Raw genomic sequence first — 21,796 nt, forward strand, 5'->3', positions numbered from 1 at the left:
CAGTAGTGAAGAAGAAAATCAGTTTACAATCCAGGAAGAGAGGGAGAAATTAACAAGCAGTTGTTATTACTATTAAATAATACTATTTGGTGTTATTATTACGTAGTAATTATTAAATTACAACTGTGATCTGACAAGGCACTGCCCTAGGTAGGGGAGGACAGAGAGCCTCAGAGGAATTTGAGAGAATTCACAGGGAACTCCTCTGAGGAGTAAACAAATGAAATCAGGGTAAAAATGAAAATCATTCCCGGCAAAGGAAATGGCATTTGTGACTGAGGCTGCTGCTAATAGAAGTGAGCATGAAAGTAAGAGCTAATCTTTGTTGCATGCCTACTACATGCATGAACTCACAGAATCCTCACAACAGTGCTGAGTTGGGCCTGTTTTTCTAATTCTGTAAATGAGGAGACTGAGAGGCATAGAGAAGTTAACTTGTCCAGGGTGTCTCAAAGCTAGATGTTGAGCCAGGGTTGGGCTAGGTAATCTGCTGCTGGTCTATTTATTCTGAACCCATCAGCTACTCTAGCTTTCCAGGAACCAGATCAACTTGAAGCCTTCCTCATTTTCAAGATTCATTCTGCCAATTTTCATTTTTCACAGAATGACATACTGAAATATGGATGTATCGGAAAATCTGCATTCTCATTCCCAGAGTCTTGATAAATGTATGATTCCTCGGTTGAAACCTATTTCATTAGGAAATAGTACATGAAATTTTTTTCATTACAGAAGCATTAACAGAAGTCCAAATATTAATATAACAAATGCTCACAAACCCATTAACCAAAATAGCCATTATCTTCTCAGGGATTCTTTTTTAATGGAGATTTGTGTTCCTCTCCCTACCCTCCTCTTTTTCTCTGGGATCCAACCACAATCATGAATTTACCTACTTTTTATTCACATACATGTACACACACATGTCATATATGATACCATTTTAAGTAATGGTTTAATATTTACATAAGAAATACAGAATATTTTGAAATTTGAATTTTTTCACTCTACACTTCAGGCTTAGAGATCCATCCATACCAAAGCAAAAAGGTCTGGTTCATTCAAATTCTGTAGAGTATCCTATTAATCAATTGCATCACAAATCTTTCCATTCCCTATCAGCAAGTATTTAGGCTGTTTCCAGAGAACTACTGATCTAAATGTCATTTTGGAGCCAAATCTCTTTTTTTCCGATCTAAAAAAAAAAAGCAGTTTACTAAGATAACCTTGCTAACAACTCTTTGCGACTCCATGGAGGCCAGAATACTGGAGTGGGTAGCCTTTCCCTTCTCCAGCATTATCTTTCCGACCCAGGAATGGAACTGGTATCTCCTGCATTGCAGGTGGATTCTTTACCAATTGAGCTATCAGGGAATCCCTAAAAACTGCTAGAAATATTTTAAAACTGAAATTTCACTTCCACATAGTCTTTTTTCTAAAGCATAAACTTTGATAACTCAAGCTGTTTAAAAATACCTAGATATTTAACATACCAGGTATGACTCTTTGACTATGCCAAAGCATTTGACTGTGTGGATCACAATAAACTGCGGAAAATTCTGAAAGAGATGGGAATACCAGACCACCTGACCTGCCTCTTGAGAAACCTGTATGCAGGTCAGGAAGCAACAGCTAGAACTGGACATGGAACAACAGACTGGTTGCAAATAGGAAAAGGAGTACGTCAAGGCTGTATATTGTCACCCTGCTTATTTAACTTATATGCAGAGTACATCATGAGAAACGCTGGGTTGGAAGAAGCACAAGCTGGAATCAAGATTGCCAGGAGAAATATCAATAACCTCAGATATGCAGATGACACCATCCTTATGGCAGAAAGGGAAGAAGAACTAAAGAGCCTCTTGATGAAAGTGAAAGAGGAGAGTGAAAAAGTTGGCTTAAATCTCAGCATTCAGAAAACTAAGATCATGGCATCCAGTCCTATCACCTCATGGCAAATAGATGTGGAAATAGCAGCACTCTATTTTGGGGGGCTCCAAAATCACTGCAGATGGTGACTGCAGCCATGAAATTAAGACGCTTGCTCCTTGGAAGAAAAGTTATGACCAACCTAGACAGCATATTAAAAAGCAGAGACATTGCTTTGCCAACAAAGGTCTGTCTAGTCAAGGCTATGGTTTTTCCAGTAGTCATGTATGGATGTGAAGGTTGGACTATAAAGAAAGCTGCTGCTGCTGCTAAGTCACTGAGTGCTGAAGAATTGATGCTTTTGAACTGTGGTGTTGGAGAAGACTCTTGAGAGTTACTTGGAGTGCAAGAAGATCCAACCAGTCCACCCTAAAGGAAATCAGTTCTGAATATTCATTGGAAGGACTGATGTTGAAGCTGAAACTCCAATACTTTGGCCACCTGATGTGAAGAACTGACTCATTTGAAAAGACCCTGATGCTGGGAAAGATTGAAGGTAGGAGGAGAAGGGGATGACAGAGGATGAGATGGTTGGATGGCATCACCAACTCAATGGCCATGAGTTTGAGTAGACTCTAGGAGTTGGTGATGGACAGGGAGGCCTGGCATGCTGCAGTTCATGGGGTTGCAAAGAGTCGTTCACAACTGAGTGACTGAGTTGAACTGATGACTCTTTGAAAATGCAAAGTTAATAGTATTTTAAATGAGAAAATGCATTTCTAGGTAAAGTAAATCTATAATCATTCTGTTGAAAACAAAACATATTGAAGAAAAAGTGTATGCAGAAAATAGTCTTCTTATAACCACTTTCTTTTTCTGATAACCACACTGACTAGGCAGGAAACTTTGAGTGCTTGAGCAAGTAGATAAACAAACCAAAGGTTTCCCTGGAATGCTTTGTTCAGTGTTTTAGCCAGAAAATAATCCAAGGCACTACCCCACAGAAAGATAGTCAAATTTCTCTTTAGAATCCAGCGATTAGGAGGTACTCGCACATACCAGAGTCAGTGATGGATAAAGTGGACAATGAAGCAAAGTAATAAAATACCAACTCTTTCACCCTGAAGTCTTTAGACCCATAAACAGTGTGACCATACACAATGACCTATTTACATTAATGGAAATGTTTAGCTCAAGGATATTGTAACAAAGTTTATTATCTAGGCTAAACTGAATTCAAGTCTACAAATAAGTGAAGACTTATCAATGGCATTCCTATACCTTTAATATCACTTTCTATAAAGAATCTGAGAAAACTTCAAAAGGTAGATGTTTTAAAATATGAATAAATGTTTACTAATGGCTGAATTCTTTATACACTAAAATAACCTAGTCTCAGGAGTTCCCTGGTGGCCCCAGTGGTTAGGACTCTGCACTTTGACTGCTGTGGCCCAAGTTCAATCCTTGGGAACTAAGATTCCGCAAGGCTAGGTGTAGCCAAAAACAAACAAACTACCCGGGTCTAGAAGATGTAAAGGAAATTCAAAAAAAGAGTATTTTCTCTGAAGAGAGCGGGGAGAAATGTCTCCTGTCTTAGCAGGTTTCCAAGGAAGTGTTCAACATTCCCAAGAAGGTAAACAAAGCTGGGTTTCCAACGAAAGAAGTAACTCCAGTGCACTGGGGATCACAGTGCAGTCAGCTCCATGGTCACTATTAGCCAAAATGTTTTAGCACATTTCACAGGCCAGAGCCAAGGGGATATCACTTCTAGGATTCCTGATCTCTAGTCCAAGAAATCCCCCTGGGCTTAGGAAAACCTACCCAGGCTTCAGGAGGCAGCTCAGAACTCGACTGAAATTCATCCTACCAGCAGTTCAGTGAAATAACTGGCCAAGGAAATGGAGAAGCTCCATTATCCATTTATCCATCTGTCCATCCAACACAGATACGTATTGCCCATCCTATCACATGGCACAAAATTTCAGGAAAAAAGAACTGTCTGAGAGCACAGATGCTCTAAAGGTAAGTCCATAAAAACACAGACATACCAAACATAACCTTTGCCTCATGCTGACCTCTTAACTATAGCTTCTTGCTTACTTGCTCAGTCATGTCCTACTCTTGGAGACCCCATGGACTGTAGCTCACCAGGCTCTTCTGTCCATGAGATTTTTCAGGCAAGCATACAAGTGCGGGTTGCCATTTCCTTTTCCAAACTATAACTTCAAAGTGCCCCACTTTCTTGTTTTTCAGTTAAGTAACATGTATCTTATAGAGAAAACATAGAAGCCTAAAACATGCAACTTTTTTGCATTCCCCCACACAGGGCAAAATACATTGTACGAACAGCAGAAACTAGTTATAAAGAGAATAAGAATCAGCAACAGGCCAGAAACCAAAAGTAGAACTGCTTAAACTTTTCAAACTTCCCCACATTTGTGATTTTTCTAAATGTCTGGTGACTTCCCCTGGTGTTACCAGCAGTAAGCAGTGACTTCTGAGCAGAAAGCAGGGGCTGTGAGAGGCACATGCCCTCTGCAACCACGCTAGGCTGGGGACATGTAAGGTGAAGGGTGAGTCTGTGCCGAGAGCATTGCAGACAAAAGTCCCCAGCAAATCTCTGGGTCCTGAAGCAAGAGTACAAAAGAAGGGCAGAGCAAGCGGCCCGAGAATGTGAAGTCACCCTGGGGACTTCACAACGGTATGGTTCTTACCATTCCACTTACCCCAGAAACTCAGCCCAGACTAAGATATGCTACTGTCAGGCAGTCTAAACCCAATCCTTTGCTGAAGAAAAAAGTACTCTGTCATCTGCTACCCTCTGCTTAGTTCCTTCTTACTAACTGAAGCCTAACTGTTGGACTGTTTTTTGATCTGAGGGCTTTTTTTACTTTATGAAATGAAAACTGGCCTTTGATATGTCAAAGGAGAGCAAAATGAAACCTTTATCTACAGCATGCTGTACTATTTGAAAATAGAGATTTCATTTAAAGAATAAAGTTCTATTTTTTTTTTTCCTATCAAAGATGATCGTGAATCAGAGTAACTGGGGACAACTGGCCAGAGGAGGTGCCTCAGTCCAGGTCTGGGAGAACGTGTTAAGGACACCCCGGCAGAGACCCAGAGAGGCACCGGTGGGAGGCACAGAGAGATGACGTGCGAAGCTTGGTCTGCGATATGCCAGGAACCAAACTGGTTCAGTCTGAAAACACTAGGGAAGAACAGCGTGGAGAAATAAAAAGCCATGAAACCTCTGTCCTCCTATGGGGCACATCACTGACGTGCAGCAGCCAGGGGCAAGATGGGGAAAATTCCAGAACCAAGGACGAGGAGGCTCTGGGGGGGGGTGGAGACAGGCAGGCTCAGGCACCAGGCCCACCACAGACGCTCTGTGTTCATTTCCCAGGGCTGAAACAACAAAGTACCACAAACGCGGTGACTTACAATCACAGAAGTGTATTACCTCACAGTTCTGGAGGCTAGAAGTCCAAATGCCAAGTGTTGGCAGGGCCATGCTCCCTCTGAACCTGGTAGGGGGGAATACTTCTTTGCCTCATGCTAGTTGCTGGTGGCTTGCTGGCACTCCTTAGCATCCCCTGGCTTGCAGATGCTATCACTCCAACCCACTGTCTTCACACAGTGCTCCCCCTGTGTCTCTGTCCTCACACACATGCTTCTTATAAGGATACCAGTCACACTGGACCAGGGGGCCACCCTACTCCAGCATGACTTCATCTTAACCAGTACATCTCCATGACCCTAGTTTCAAATGAGGTCACATTCTGAGGTACTGGGAGTTATAACTTCAACATGTTTTAGGGAAACATGACTCAACCTATAACACATGCCTTGATGTCCAGTCCTTACGCTGAGCCAGAGGGACTCTGATTTTCTGCATGCATGCTGAGTAGCTCAGTCGTGTCTGACTCTCTGCAATCCTGTGGACTGTAGCCCACCAAGCTCCTCTGACCATGGGATTCTCCAAGCACAAATACTGGAGTGGGTTGCCATGCCCTCCTCCAGGGGATCTTCTTGACCCAGAGATTCAACCCGAGTCTTTTAGGTCTCCTGCACTGGCAGGATTCTTTACCACTAGCATCACCTGGGAAGCCCTTCTGACACCCTAGAGTCATTCAGAATATGTGGGTGCCATTTCAAATTAAAGAGAAAGAGAAAAAAAAATACCCTATGGTGGTAAAAGTCAGAGTAGTGGTTACATTGTAGGAGAGGAGCAGTGATCAAGTGAGAGTGCACCGTGCAGTCCCGGAAGGCAGGTTATGTTCCACCTCTTCACCTGGAGGCAGGTTACACAGGTGTGCTTCTTGGGAGGAAATGTATTGAACTACATGTACATGGGCTTCGCTCATGGCTCAGCAGGTAAAGAATTCGCCTGCAATGCAGGAGACCTTGGTTCGATCCCTGGGTTTGGAAGATCCTCTGGAGAAGGGAATGGCTACCCACTCCAGTATTCTGGCCTGAATTCCATGGACTGTATAGTCCATGGGGTCGCAAAGAGTTGGACACATCTGAGCGACTTTCACTTTCACTTCATATGTACATGGTTTGTATGCTCCTCTGCATGGATGATAAATTTCCGTAAGAACTTTACTTTTAGAGAACTTGGTGCTGTCCAAGAAATAAAGGTGTTGACAGCCCAGGCGTAACTTCAGAAAGGAGCTTTACCTCGGAGAAGCCCCAACCCAAGGGTCAGCCACTCAGCCCTGCTGGTTCAGACATTCGAGTGGTCAGTATACCTGAGATGTTCAACTCCCAGGGGCTGGTATATAAATGGAAATGCCAAAGTAACACACTTATAATGAGAAAAATATAAGGGCCAAGGAGTACATATATTTGAACTAAAAGATTGACAATTTCTAGAGGCAAATTTCTGGGAGACTTAAAAAAAAAATAAGTTGTTTGATAACCACAGACCCACAAAAAGGGCACAGGCTTCCCAAAACATGCCAGAAATGAGCTACAACAGTTTTTGCTCTGCCCTGTTTTCCTAGCCTTCTTGTGGACCTCTGCCACACATTCCATTTTCAGGCTAATTACAGCTCAAGTATATTTCAGTGTTTTTTTCTTTCATATCTAATTCTCCTCTGAGAATTTTAAACTCTTGTGGTTAGGGAGTTTTCCATCCTATTGCCTAATTTCTAAGCAAGAGAGATCAACACCAAAAGACAGAGTTACAATACACTGGACCCCACTCAGACTTGGTAGAAGATATATTCCTGCAATAAAAATATGTAAGATTTCCTAGAATTAAATATAAGCCAGACATTTAACATCAGATATTGCATAAGCTCAGTTGTAGAAGTGTCTGGTGATGGAAGTAAAATCTGATGCTGTAAAGAACAATATTTCATAGGAACCTGGAATGTTAGGTCCATGAATCAAGGTAAACTGGACATACTCATGCAGGAGATGACAAGAGTAAATATATGGACATCTTAGGAAACAGTGAACTAAAATGGACAGGAATGGGTGAATTTAATTCAGATGACTCTTATACCTACTACTGTGGGCAAGAATCCCATAGAAGAAATGGAGTAGCCCTCAGAATCAACAAAAAAGTCTGAAATGCAATAGTTAGGTGCAACCTTAAAAACGACAGAATGATCTTGGTTTGTTTCCAAGGCAAATATCACAGTAATCCAAGTCTATGCCCCAACCACTGATGCCAAAGAAGCTGAAGTTGATCAGTTCCATGAAGACCTAGAAGACCTTCTAGAACTAACACCAAAAAAAGATGTCTCTTCCATCATAAGGTACTGGAAAGCAAAAGTAGGAAGTCAAGAGATACTTGGAGTAACAGGCAAGTTTGGCCTTGCAGTACAAAATGAAGAAGGCAAAGGCCAACAGAATTCTACCAAGAGAACACACCAGTCATAGCAGATACCCTTTTTCAACAACACAAGAGACAATTTTACAAATGAACATCACCAGATGGTCAATACCAAAATCAGACTGATTATATTCTTTGTAGTCAAAGATGGAGAAGCTCTATACAGTTAGCGTAAACAAGACCTGGAGCTGACTGTGGCTCAAATCATCAGCTCCTCATGTTAAAACTCAGGCTGGCAGTGAGCAAAGAAGAACTAAAGAGTATCTTGATGAGGGTGAAGGAGGAGAGTGAAAAAGCCGGCTTAAATCTCAATATTAAAAAACCTAAGATCATGGCATCCAGTTCCATCACTTCATGGCAAATAGAAGGGGAAAAGGTGGAAGCAGTGACCGATTTCCTCTTCTTGGGCTCTAAAATCACTAGGGAGGGTGACCACAGCCATGAAATTAGAAGACAATTGCTTCTTGGCAGGAAAGCTGTGACAAACCTAGACAGTATGTTAAAAAGCAGAGCCATCACTTTGCCAACAAAGGTCCATATAGTCAAGGCTATGGTTTTTCCAGTAGTCATATACAGATGTAAGAGATGGACCATAAAGAAGGCAGAGCACCGAAGAACTGATGCTTTCAAATTGTTGTGCTGGAGAAGTCTCTTGAGACTCCCTTGAACAGCAAGGAGATCAAACCAGTCAATCCTAAAGGAAATCAGTCCTGAATATTCACTGGAAGGACTGATGCTGAAGCTGAAGCTCCAATACTTTTGCCACCTGATGTGAAGAGCTGACTCACTGGAAAAGACCCTGATGCTGGGAAAGACTGAAGGCAGAAGGCGAAGAGGGTGACAGAGGATGAGATGGTTGGATGGCATCACTGACTCAATGGACATGAGTCTGAGTAAACTCGGGAGTTGGTGATGGACAGGGAGGCCTGGTGTGCTGTGGTCCATGGGGTCTCAAAGAGTCGGACACGACTGAGCAACTGAACTGAAAGTGAAGTCAGGTTCTAATAGGACTCAGACTGGTTAAAAAAAAAATAGAGCCAGAGAAGGCCAAACAGAAAGACTTTCTGGAAAAAATCAAGTTTTAACTACCCAATGAACAAGAGTTATAATAATAGCTATAATAATAGAGTTATAATAAAAATAATGTAACAACATAGATTAAATGTTAGGTATTTGGCAGGCCCTATACTGAACTATTTGTATGTGTTTTCTTTTTTAATTATCATAACTGTGATGTGGGCATTATGTCAAGTTTAGAGATGAAGAAAGTGATCTTCACAGAAGTTAGGCAATGTGTTCAGAGTCAGACAGTTTATCAGTCGCGAAGCTGGAAAACGAAGGCAGGTTATCATCTAGCTTGGATGGGAGTGGGTGGGGAGTGGAAGGAGAAAGGCACTAGTTTTAAAGGCCTTCACAACCTGCAGTGAGGGGAGGCTTTCAGTGACTGCGGGAGCAAATGGAACAGCAAAAAGAAAATGAGCAACAGGAGAGAGTAGAAAACTTCAAAGACCTGTGGGAGGAATTCTGTGCATTTTTGAGCAGAAAAAAATTTCTGTAAGAAAAACCACACTTGAGGAATCTTGTTATAAAAGATGCATGGACAGGAATATTGGTGGTCATAGGTGGAGACCTTGGGTAGAAGCTTTGTAAGAAGAATATAATTGCATTATTTATGGTTAAAGCAGAGAAGGCCTACACACCAACTCTAAAAATAGAGGGGAGCTTTTCAGTTTTTTTACAGTAGATGGGCCAGTTTTGTCCTCCAAAAATATTTCGAGCCTGCATAACATTTACAGATATTTCAATCATCAGAAATTACACATATCCCTTAACATCCTGCTTAAGAAAAAAATCCAATTGTTTCTAATCTAATTGTAGCATAGCTGGGATCAAACAAGAGTGATTAGCTAACTTACTCTGACATTTACTTGAGATATTGGCTTCAACTATCAAAAGGATCTTGACAGCAGTATTCTTCATCTTACCAAAATCATTTACAAAAAAAAAAAGTCCTTTAACTTGCAGAGTCTGTCAATTAAATAAAATTGTGAATTAAATTACTTGCTGTTGCTGAAAAGCAGCTGGAAATCCATCTGGAACTGGATCAACTCATTGCTCTTGTCTAAATGCAACAAGATAACCCATTTCTCCATTTTAAGTGCAGTTTATAACTTTATTATATTATAATAATTATATATTACACGATCTAATCTTATATCAGCTTTATATTATCCATAGAAACAAATCAAGGAATTTAAAAAAAACTGATTTTTTAAATTCTTTGGCTCTGTGCTGAACATAGAATATGCACATATTCCCTATCTTTGCCTCTTCTATCCCTTAAGACATGAAGGACTCTTACACACTAAAGATTTGCACAGATTTTAATAAAAGCATTTCATTTTATTACACTTTGTACTGTGTTACTTTATTTTAATAAAAGCAGCACCTTCTATGGTGCTGGCCTAAATATTTGCAATAGAATATTTCCTAAGAAGAAAACTCCTCTAAGCTGTCAGAAACACTGGGCTGATAACTTCTCTGAGGACTAAAATCTTATTGGGGAGGGAGACTCCATAAAATCAGCTCAAAGACAAGAAGACTTTGTTTATATTGTTTATATTATAGCAGCATGTCCTTGAGGGACAGGGGGAAAAAAATCTAAAAGGTAGAATCTTTAAAATATGTATAGAGAATATCTCTATTAACTAGGAAGATGCCCTCTAAAGACATCATTCTTTATAAGAAACTTTGTCACTACGAGTTTCAGCAAGAACCCACAACTGGGCCCTTCCCTCTGCCAGGCAGGGACTCCCTCTCAGCTCTGGCTCTGATGAGAAGAGCTTTTTATCCCCAGTGCATTTGTTTATATCTCCAGCTAGGTTGAATGATACCTAGCAGAAACCTAAGACATATCATAAAAAGCAATGGAATTCAAGCAGTGCTTACTAAAGGGCATGAAATCATAGATGTGAGATGCTGGGCTATTAAAGAGGGGAATGATTTTGTTATCTACTCTCTTGGCACACTTATTTCCTCACTAATGTAACTACAAACCCGACTCAAATTATCATAAGTTATTAATTATGACACTGAAGGTTTGTTGTTGTTCAGTCTCTAAGTTGCATCTGACTCTTTGCAACCCCATGGAATATGGCATGCCAGGCTCCCCTATCTTTCACTACCTCCTGGAGGTGGTCAAATTCATGTTCATTGAGTCAGTGATGCTATCTAACCATCTCTTTGCGACCTCATAGACTGTAGCCCACCAGGCTCCTCCGTCCATGGGATTCTCCAGGCAAGAATACTGGAGTGGGTTGCCATTTCCTTCTCCAGGGGATCGTCCTGTCTGAAAGTTTAGTGTACATGAAAACAAATTTGAGAATAGCCATCTGATAATATTCACATACCAGTCTCTTACATGTCAGCCTAATAATTTTCAAAAAGAAAAAAAGTTTCAAAGCCAGAAAAGTTTTAATTAATTTAGACAAATCCACAGGAATGAATGCACATTTCACCTATCTTCTCCAATGGATCAAGTTTTTGAGATGATACATTGATGATACTAATAGTTACAAAGATGAAGCCTAAGAGTTATAAAGATGTTACAGCTGAGCTAATATATTCACACTGTGAGTTAATCCATGGGCATGGATGGAGACACCTGGCAAATGTCTGTCTGTTCTATCTATAACGTTCTGAACACATCAGGTAGAGGACACAGGGGCAAACAAGACAAGACATAACTGCTGCCTGCTCAAACTGAAACATGTTCCAGATTTTATGTCACCACATCAGCCATAAAGAAACATACCAAAAGCTGAAAGATAACTGATATATATATTATATATATATATCAGTTAAGTATGTAAATTAATAAATGAGAAGGGCATCTGGCTAAATCATCTCAAAAATAATTTTCTCTCTAAGAGTACACCAAGTTTCTCCAGAGAGTTGAATACTGATGATGATGAGCTATCCTGGAATCAAAGGATACCTGAAAAATGCCTCTGTCCATTTCTGATAAACCAGTGCTACTAGGAAGTACTGCCTTGGTCATAAATTTTCATTATTTAAGTGCTACTCTAAGACTGAGAAGATTAACTATGAAGAACAATAGAAACAAAATTTCTAAGGCATAGTATAGTCCCATGGCAACTATAACAAGAGTTCATTTCCACCGAAACTGTAACTCCCTGCATAGCCTGGGGCAAAAGGGGCTGGCGTCAAGAAAAAGGAGGACTTTCCCATTGTATAGAATATCCCCTCTTCAGACAATCATTGTCCTTTTGGTTGGTGGCATCTGAAACTAGATGGGAAAAATTAAGTTAATCATCTACTCAAATCAATCACACTTGGAAATGATATCAACTGTCATCGATTTGAGTAGATGATTAACTTAATTTTTCCCATCTAGTTTCAGATGCCACCAGCCAACCCAGAGACTTAGAAACAACTAGATATTCAACCTAGAGAGAGGCTGAGCAATCAGAGCTAGTGATGGAGAGTTTCATGCTTGAGTGAGTACAAGGATTTATTTCAGTGAGTAAGAGGAACGCTGTACACAGTCCTCTGAGGACTGCTTCTCAGTGTGGACATGCCTGTGCCCTGGCCTAGAGCAAGGAAGGGGAAATCAGTGGTGGCCAATTAATGGGGAGAAGAAAAATGTGAAGAATGAAAACGTGTGTGAGTGAGAGAGAGAGAGAGAGAGAGAGAGAGAGAGAAAGAGAGCAAGAAAAAGACCAAGAGGCAAGTGCATCACCCAACAGGTAAAGACTGAGTCTCTAAATCAGCCTCCAGTGGCATCTTATTCTAATTAAAACTCAATTCAAACTCCTTCTTAACACTTGAAGGTGTCTCATAAGCAGTCTTTTGTTTACCTCACTGACTTCCTCTTCTCCATCTACAAGTTCTTCAAACATCCTCAACTCATTTACGCCTCAGGGCCTCTGCAGCTGCTGTTTCCTCTACCTAGAATATTCTTCACTTGACTGGCTCCTTCTCATCATTCCTAGCTTTCTTCATATACCCCCTCCTCACGGCAGGATTGCCGTAAACCAGCTTCCCTCAGGCCCTGTCTGGCACACCCCCACAATGAACTGTCTTTATAACACTCATTCTATCTGAAAAGTGTTTTCCCATATATTTGTATCTGGTTTATTGATTCCATTTCCCACAGAAACATCAACTCTGTAAGAGCGGAGAATGTGTTTTGTTCAATGCTGCGCACCCTACCTAGAACATCTCCTGTACATGGTAGGGATGCAATAAATATTGGTTGAATCTCAAGTTCCACCATACAGATGACTGCAGAAAGTCACCCAAGAGCCACTGCAAAACCACTCTCTGCCCCTTTTGTTGCCCCATCAAAGCACAGTGACCATGACCCAAACAAAGCACATGGTCATGGCCATGACCCACAACCATACCAACTCCAGGCCTGCTTCCACACACCACGGGGGTGAGAATAACATTGCTTCCCTTGGAGAAATCGCCAGCTTCCTTGCCATTTCCTCTCCTGGAGGCCTTATTCTCTCATCTCCCACGGATCTTTCCATCCCCAATCACATACAAAGTAAGTCAATGTTTAAAGAAATCTTCAAAAACCAGCATTACTCTGTGCAACTGGATGAAATGATGCCCCTAGCACATTGCATCTCAGGTATAAAGAGGAAGAAGAGAGAACACAGAAGAAGAGACTCTTCACTCAGCTTTCTAGTGTTCATGATGAGAAAATCTCCTAAAGGTTGGGTGCTTTCCTTCTCCTTTTTCCCAATGGTCCAGGAAGACGAAAACCCTGATCAGATGCAGAAGATTGTGGTAGTAAGTGGTAAGCTGCCCATTCCCCCTGGGATGACCAAAAGATCTCCAAAAAGAAAAAAAGAAGTATGGACACAGGGAAGAGACCAAGGTCCTACTGCCCCTCACTCTCTTTTATCCTCATATCCTCACCCGCAAAATATTATTGCTTCTTAGCCTGATCGCATGTCTGGCAGCCAAGTTCCTGACCAATTCAGTCACCATCAGGAGAAAAAAACACCTGCTACCCCACTACAGTGAGAACTGTGCTTCTGACACCCTGACATGGAACCATAAATACAATTTTCTACAAAAACACTGTTACGTCCAATGCACACATCCTGTTCCATACATCAAGTGTACTCCAAATTAAACACTTTAACTCATCAGGGTTCAATTGGAAACTGTGGTGTATGCTGTTATCCACTGTAGTTAGGATAAACCGGAGAGAGAGATTCATTTCAACAGTGAGAGTGAGGATGTAGCCCTGGGAAGATTTCTTCCAGGCAAAAAGGAACTTACCTGAAAATATATGCAGAATGAAAAGAATATTCAGAACATAAGCTATTGGCAATAACAGGCCCTTGTAAATCTGGCCAGACACAACCCACCCAAGGGGCATGTCAAAGATGAGGAGAAGATGGAAGATAACTGTTGAAAGTCTGAAACTATCTAGAGGAAAGACAAAGTATGCAGAGCACCTGCTCAAGAAGCCAAGCCTGAGGTGTAATTAAGAAGGTGTGTTCAGATGGGAGAGGGCGGATACAAGTGAGGGTGTGGAAGGCACAGGAGAAAGACATGCAAATGAACAGAAGAATCTGTGGGGAACATCTATCTGCCACAGAGGCTTCCTAGGAACCCTGCAAGGCAGAGGTGAAGCAACCCTCCTGTGAGCCAATCTAAGTCACTTAACCTTGGGCACGCTCAGGTTTGTTTGTTTTTTTTTAATTATAAAATAAGGTCAAGCATTCCTGTCCCCTAGGGTGGTTGTGAAGATTAAATAAACTAGCACAGGGGAACTCACTGGGGATCATAGTGGGAACCACCTGAGTTTTGCGCTTTCCTCTCCTCCTTGATAAGCATCACCTAGAATGCACTTAAACAGGTCTCTGGTCCCAAATCTGAATGCAATCACAATGGAAAAAAGCCTATTGGTAATCTGCATGGTTAGCAGATGATGCTTATCAGAGAAACACAGGAAGCACAGCATTACTTCACTTCTCTCTCATAATATTCCATATGATATGGAACACAGAAATATCTCCAACAGAACCAAACAGCTGCCACTATTATTTAAAATGAGAAAACTTGAAAATGACAATGTTTACAAAAGACAGATTTTTTTTAAATGCTATGTCTCTTAAAGTCATTCTTCTGCCAACACTATTTCTATTCCTTTTGAGCTCCAAAGATTTGTATTGATTTGGGGCATAAGAACAAAGTGAATATTTCCAACAGATCTACTGAAACAATCAAAACAGCAATCCCATTCTATTACACCATAATACGGAGACACGGTACAACCTGAAACTGTGACAACCAGGGAGGGACTTGGTGAAAATATGCTCAAGAGAAGGCCTGTGAGCAAACAGTGAAGACCTCTCCTCCCCCTCCACGATTAAGGACCGCTTGATGCCAGAACAGAAATACAGTTTCTAGAAAAGTTCTCTTCTCATAAACCGAAGTTGCCATTATCTAAAGTGCTTCTGAGCCAATCAGCCTCATCCGGAGACGACAAACTAGAACATCTAAGAGTGGCTCTTTACAGATCTTCGTACTTAAAGTCGGCGGTGAGACTAAAAGAAAGAGAAAACAAATCAATTTACAAATGTCAAATCATCATGCTTCAAATGTAAAACAGCCTGGCAACCTGACCAGATCTTCCCAAATATGTAACATCTCCATATAAGTCAAAAGATAATTTCATGGCCTGCAGCCGGGACAGGAAGTTTTAACACCGGAAAGTCAAATATCAAAGCTAGCCTTGTAAAAGCAGCTATCAGAAACCAGAGACTAGCGTGAACATGGGGCCAGAGGGCTAGGAGCTTCTGGTAGATTCGCAGTTTTCTTAACTATCTACCTAATTACAGTTCTCAGGTGGCGGACCTCTTACAGCACGTGTGACTTGTGACTTTAGAATCTGCGGCTTCTGTAGTTTCTGATACGTTGGCATTCAAGATGTCTTTTTCATCACCACTCCCAAGCACCGTTTTTAAAACAACATCTGCGAACAGCAACCTCACCCTTAACCCGGTCCCCAACCTCTCTCCCCGCCCTTTTACTGAAGACCTGCCCCACCCCACCCCCACCAAAAAAAAAGGTGCTTTGGGTTTGTTTTCAGTTTCTGAAAACTGCCTTTTATAGATTCTCTTTCAAGCCCAAATAACCACAAAGGGGCTGAGATCGCCAGGGAGCTCGGTAACATTCGGCTTCAAAACCACCAAGTTTTTTCTCCCCTTTCCCTCAAACTAACGGCAGGCCAAGTTCCTGCAATTTTCTCGCCGCCGCACTTTGCGCCAAATCGCCTCGGAGCTGGTTTCTTTAGGTCTAGTTCCACTGTGGCGGGAAAAAGGGTTTCTCATAAATTTTTTCTAAGGTAAAACGAGAGAACCTGCCAGACCTCTCGCCCCCGCTCGCGTACATCCCTTTTTACAAGGAAACAATAGTGAACGAGAAATCCGTCACCCCCGCCGGCCGCTCCAGTGCCCAGTGCCCCAGCCGCCCTTTCCCGAGGAGCACTCGGGTCCACGCGCCCCCACTCCCTGAACCCGGGGTGCTGGGCAAGCGCACGCAGGCTCCTGGGGTTGGGAGGGTGCATAGAGGCGCGCCCCCCGGCCCCTGATCCTCAGCCTCAGAGCAAAGCCCGCGGATCTCCCCGCACCCCCAACCTCTCTCCCCCCGGCGATGCCAACCCGCCGCGAAGCGGGCCGGGGAGAGTTACCCGCCGAGGCCCAGGCGCGAAGACCGCAGAGGCGCGCGGGGCTCCGGGGCCGAGAGCTCGCCCGCAGCCGCTCGCTCCAGCCGGGTACTGCCTCTCCCGCGGCACCCGCAGCATCGAGCCGGCGGAAACCGGAGGACGGTGGCGCGGCTCAGCGGCGGCCCGGGAAGGAGGCCGTCTCCCCAGACCCGGCGGGGGAGCAGCGAGGGCGCGCCGGCGCCGCCCAGAGTCCGAGGTGCTCGGCGGCGCGTGCGCTGCCCACCGCGCCCGGGGCCAGATCACCGGAGACAGCGCCGAGCGCCTCGGGAGCTGCGAGGAAGCTCCACCCGCGGCCGCTGCTGCGGCCGCCCCCAAGTGCGCGGAGGAAGATACGGGGCAGTGAGGTGCGGAGAGAGCCGCTGGGTCCCGGTGTCCCTGGGCAGGCGAGGCTGTAGCGCGGCCGAGCCCCTACCTTTCCGGCTGGCGGGACTCCAGCCGCGCGCCCTCCCCGGGCGTCCCGGACAGGAAAATCACCACCAAGGGAGGGCCCGGGGAAAGCGGCGGGTGGCTTTGGAAAAGGTAGGAGGATCAGGTTCCACAGCCAAGGAGACACTCCCTTCCCGCCTCGGTTTGTTTGGAAAGCTGCAGGGGCGAAAGAGAGGGGCGGCTAGGGAGCTTCCTCCTCCCCGCCGGGCTGGCAGGCGGCAGAAGTAAACACTTTTTGCTTGGCTCGGCGGGCACTTCTGTGACACGAGGCGGGACAGGCGGGTTGGTCCCCAGCAGAAAGGGCGGGGGTGTCCAGAGAGACCAGAATTTCTGGGCTCTGCCCTTCAAGGACAAGTGTGTTAGTGCTTTTTATCTTTTGGAGGAAACATTACGTTAGGGGGAAAGAAGACGAGATGTGTATTTTCTTGTTAAAATAGGTCTCCCTTGAGAAAAGCGTATACTATAATGATGATACTTGGATAGCTGTATTTTTTAAATGTCAGTGTTTGTGAAATAAATCATATGCCATCAAATGATCCCTGGGAAAAGAGCCATAGACTTGGGTGCAGTTCAGAGTGAGTAACGTGTCGGGCACTGAAACAAAGTCCTTTGTGATGGACCTTCTGGTGTTGGTGTTAATTTTAACAACGGCCCTAGGAGGCAGCACTTGTTATTTTCCCAGTTTTATCAAAGAATCGGTAGGACTGAGCACACACACACGATCAAAGAACCCAGAGAGTTCAGGAAGTCCCCAACCCTTGCCTTTTCTACAAATTGCCTTTGTAGTAACCTACGCAGATTTTGTAATTATAAAGGTGGTACCTCAGACATCTGAGTGGTGGTGGTGGATTAGTTCCTAAGCTGTGGCTGACTCTTTGAGACCCCATGGACTGTAGACCTCCTGGCTCCTCTGTCCATGGAATTTCCAGGCAAGAATACTGAAGTGGGTTACTATTTCCTTCCCCAAAGGATCTTCCCCACCTCACCCAGGAAATGAACCTGGGCCTCCTGCATTTCAGGTGGTCTTCTGCATTGCAGGCAAATTCTCTACCGACTGAACTGCAAGGAAGAGGGTATTTGTCCAACTGGGCCCATTTTTCTTGAAGTTACTTTGCTCTTTTAGGTTCTCCTGAGTTTATTACCCTTCTTACGTTCATCATCTTCAGAATTAAAGCAGTGATTTTACCTCCTACTCACTAGATTTCCTAGGACGTTTTTTTTATTGTGGACCATTTTTTTGTTAGTCTCTATGGAATTTGTTACAATATTACTTCTATTTTATGTTTTGGCCTTTCGTCCCCAGGGCATGGGAGACCTTAACTCCCTGACCAGGCATGGGAAGGTGAAGTCTTAACCTATGGACTGCCAGGGAAGTCCCTTTCCTAGGATTCTTGAATCTGCAGTCATGTGCTAAGGAAAGAGGCAGTCCTCTATTCTTAGGTGACATTTGTGCTTCTTCACAGTCAGTAGTGGCCAAAAAGACACTATTCACCATAACCTAGTTCAAATTCCACTTCCTCCTCTGGCCTGTGTGACCTTTAACAAGTGACTTAACCTCATTGTGCTTCCTTTTGATCACCTGTAAAGTGACAGAGTACAACCTCTCTTCAGGGGTCCTGATGAGGATTAAAATAGATGATGAAGTAGAGTTCTTGCCACAATGCTTATCACAAAAAAACATCAATCAGGAAGTAAGGATATTAACTACCAGTTCTTTCCTACCATGAGTCAGCTACCCTTCATGTATCATGTCTGTTCCTCCCATTCATCCTGCAAACCAGAATAATCTCGTCCCAGAAATGAGGAAGCAGAGTCAGGAGGTTACATAATATGTCCAAGATCGTACCAACCTATTTTGGAGCTGTGATTTGAATCAAAGTACCTAGAACCAAAATCAACTTTCTTTCCAGGATGCCTTACCTGTTATGTAACTATCTGGTGGTTTTGACATGTCAAAGATTTTTTTTTTTTTAATGCAGAATACATTATTGCATGGGCACATGATTGCTACTATGTAAAATTTTTGAATTCTTGTGGAAGGTGGTAAAGAATTAAGCAGGGTAAATTTGTAGCATTCTCTGAGCTACAATGTTTTCACAATGTAAAGATAATTAACTCAGCCTTTGTGTAGAAGATTTATTCTAATAAAGTGGGAGGGGAAGGGCCAGGAAATAGGAGAGAATTATAGGGACATGTAGGGTCTTCTAAAGGTCCTTGAAATCATAATATTTAGGCAGTGTACACATAGGGTTGGCCCACTTTTCTAGGTTTGTTTTTTGATTATAGATGGTGTGATCTCTTTGAATTAAAATGACATTGTTTGATGGGATGTGTCCCAGGGTATCCAGGGACCAGTGAAAGCCAGGTTCCCCACACCACCCTGGAGGGCCATTCAGCACTCTATAGAATCACAGTCTAAATTAAAGTTCAATAAAGTAGTAGTTCTTCCTGACCCCGATATATGACCTCTCTTCCATATTCTCACACCCTAGCCCCTAGCAGAGGATTTCCTGGCATGATTGATGTAGGACTGCCTACTCTATGCAGAAGAGATCTACTTGTAGGGGCATGCTCTCAGCAGGTCACATCAGATCATAGTAGATGAACCCCAGGACTGGAGATACAAAGTGATAAGAGACCTCTTTCACACGATATCCTCTTTTAAGTTTATGGGGGAAAAATGTTTTCTTTAACATTCTCAATATGCCAGCAAATTTGGAAAACTCAGCAGGGGCCACAGGACTGGAAAAGGTGAGTTTTCATTTCAATCCCAAAGAAACGCAATGCCAAAGCATGCTCGAACTACCGCATAATTGCACTCATCTCACATGCTAGCAAAGTAATGCTCAAAATTCTCCAAGCCAGGCTTCAACAGTACGTGAACCATGAACTTCCAAATGTTCAAGCTGGATTTAGAAAAGGCAAAGGAACCAGGGATCCAATTGCCAACATCCACTGGATCATCAAAAAAGCAAGAGAGTTCCAGAAAAACATCTATTTCTGCTTTATTGACTATGCCAAAGCTTTCGACTGTGTGGATCACAATAAACTGTGGAAAATTCTGGAAGAGATGGGAATACGAGACCACCTGACCTGCCTCTTGAGAAATCTGTATATGAGTCAGGAAGCAATAGTTACAACTGGACATGGAACAACACACTGGTTCCAAATAAGGAAAGGAGTACGTCAAGGCTGTATATTGTCACTCTGCTTATTTAACTTACATGCAGAGTACATCATGAGAAATGCTGGGATGGGTGAAACACAAGCTGGAATCACGATTGCTGGAAGAAATATCAGTAAGCTCAGATATTCAGATGACACCACCCTTATGGCAGAAAGTGAAGAAGAACTGAAGAGCCTCTTGATGAACGTGAAAGAGGAGAGTGAAAAAGTTGGCTTAAAACTCAACATTCAGAAAACTAAGATCATGGCATCTGATCTCATCACTTTATGGCAAATAGATGGGGAAACAGTGGAAACAGTGAGAGACTTTATTTTTGGGGGCTCCAAAATCACTGCAGATGGTGATTGCAGCCATGAAATTAAAAGATGCTTGCTCCTTGGAAGAAAAGCTATGACCAACCTAGGCAGCATATTAAAAAGCAGAGACATTACTTTGCCAACAAAGGTCCGTCTAGTCAAGGCTATGGTTTTTCCAGTAGTCATGTATGGATGTGAGGGTTGGACTATAAAGAAAGCTGAGTGCCGAAGAATTGATGCTTTTGAACTGTGGTGTTGGAGAAGACTCTTTAGAGCCCCTTGGACTGCAAAGAGATCCAACCTGTCCATCCTAAAGGAAATCAGTCCTGAATATTCATTGGAAGGACTGATGTTGAAGCTGAAACTCCAATACTTTGGCCACCTGATGCAAAGAACTGACTCATTGGAAAAGACCCTTATGCTGGGAAAGATTGAAGATGGGAGGAGAAGGGGAAGGCAGAGGATGAGATGGTTGGATGGCATCATGGACTCAATGGACATGATTTTGAGTAACCTCTGGGAGTTGGTGATGGATAGGGAGACCTGGAGTGCTGCAGTTCATGGGATCGCAAAGAGTCAGACACGACTGGACTGAATGACTAAACTGAACTGATCAGATGTAAAAGGTTGGGATTTGAATTTCAAAACCCTCATTAAAGTTCCTTGACTTTTCTCCCTGGAAGATAGTTCTGGCCTCAAGCCAAGCGATTTAAGAATGAATAAATGAATATCAGAAGAGAAAGGACCTGAGATCTCTCAGCCAACTCCCAGTTACCTCATCAATGAAGAGGGTGGCCTTCCTGGTTGCTGGGTAGCTCCCTTCACAGCACCCCCTGATGGTAGGAAATCCCCTGGAGTTGTGTGGGGGCAGTGCACAAAGCTGCTGTATCTTGGAGCAGCTTGCTCAGAGCTCTTGTTCAATTCTGAGAAGCATTCAATGCCTGGACCACTGTCCTAGCAGATATGCCCCCTTCCCATCTGTCTATGAAGATGCTCTGCTAATTTCCAGTCCTGTGACTGATAATTCAAGCAAAATATACACTTCACTCAGAGTGCTCAGCCCATTAATGATAAAAATGATAACATTTTTAACTAACACCTTTCTCTTATAACTGGTTTACAGAGCTGAACTTCTGCTACTTCATTTCATGGGAATGTTGCTATAGGATGGATCCCTAAAAGTGGAATTGCTGGACAAAGTGTACATAAACCTACACTCAAATAATTAACTATATTTTTATGTTCAAAAATTTATGCCTTAAAGAAAATATTTTCCATAGCATTCCTGAAGCAGAGTGCTAGGTGGAGTCATTACAGTGGGCTATGAGTGGCACAAAGGCTTCTCTTGTGTTTCCCAAACTCTAGTCTGCTGTAAATGCATGTTCCTTTCAAAT

At 43.0% G+C, this 21,796-nt stretch overlaps 1 protein-coding gene across 40 annotated transcripts in view; it reads right to left on the reverse strand.

The window, feature by feature from the left end:
• Positions 1-17,129, reverse strand: part of ST3GAL6 (ST3 beta-galactoside alpha-2,3-sialyltransferase 6) — an 80,302-nt gene extending 63,173 nt beyond the window's left edge. For 23 of the 40 annotated variants that reach the window (XM_081572511.1, XM_081572527.1, XM_081572546.1 and 20 more), the window contains exon 1: positions 16,458-16,734. The gene's annotated coding sequence lies outside the window, so the exon portion shown is untranslated. Of the gene's footprint in view, positions 1-16,457; positions 16,735-16,905 lie in introns of those variants that run through there. The other 17 variants (XM_081572516.1, XM_081572534.1, XM_081572544.1 and 14 more) reach the window with 1 other exon arrangement.
• Positions 17,130-21,796: the final 4,667 nt, after the last annotated feature.

The sequence above is a fragment of the Giraffa tippelskirchi genome, chromosome 2 (genome assembly GCF_054371585.1).
Source record: "Giraffa tippelskirchi isolate mGirTip1 chromosome 2, T2T-mGirTip1v1.2.pri, whole genome shotgun sequence".
Taxonomy (NCBI): Eukaryota; Metazoa; Chordata; class Mammalia; order Artiodactyla; family Giraffidae; genus Giraffa; species Giraffa tippelskirchi.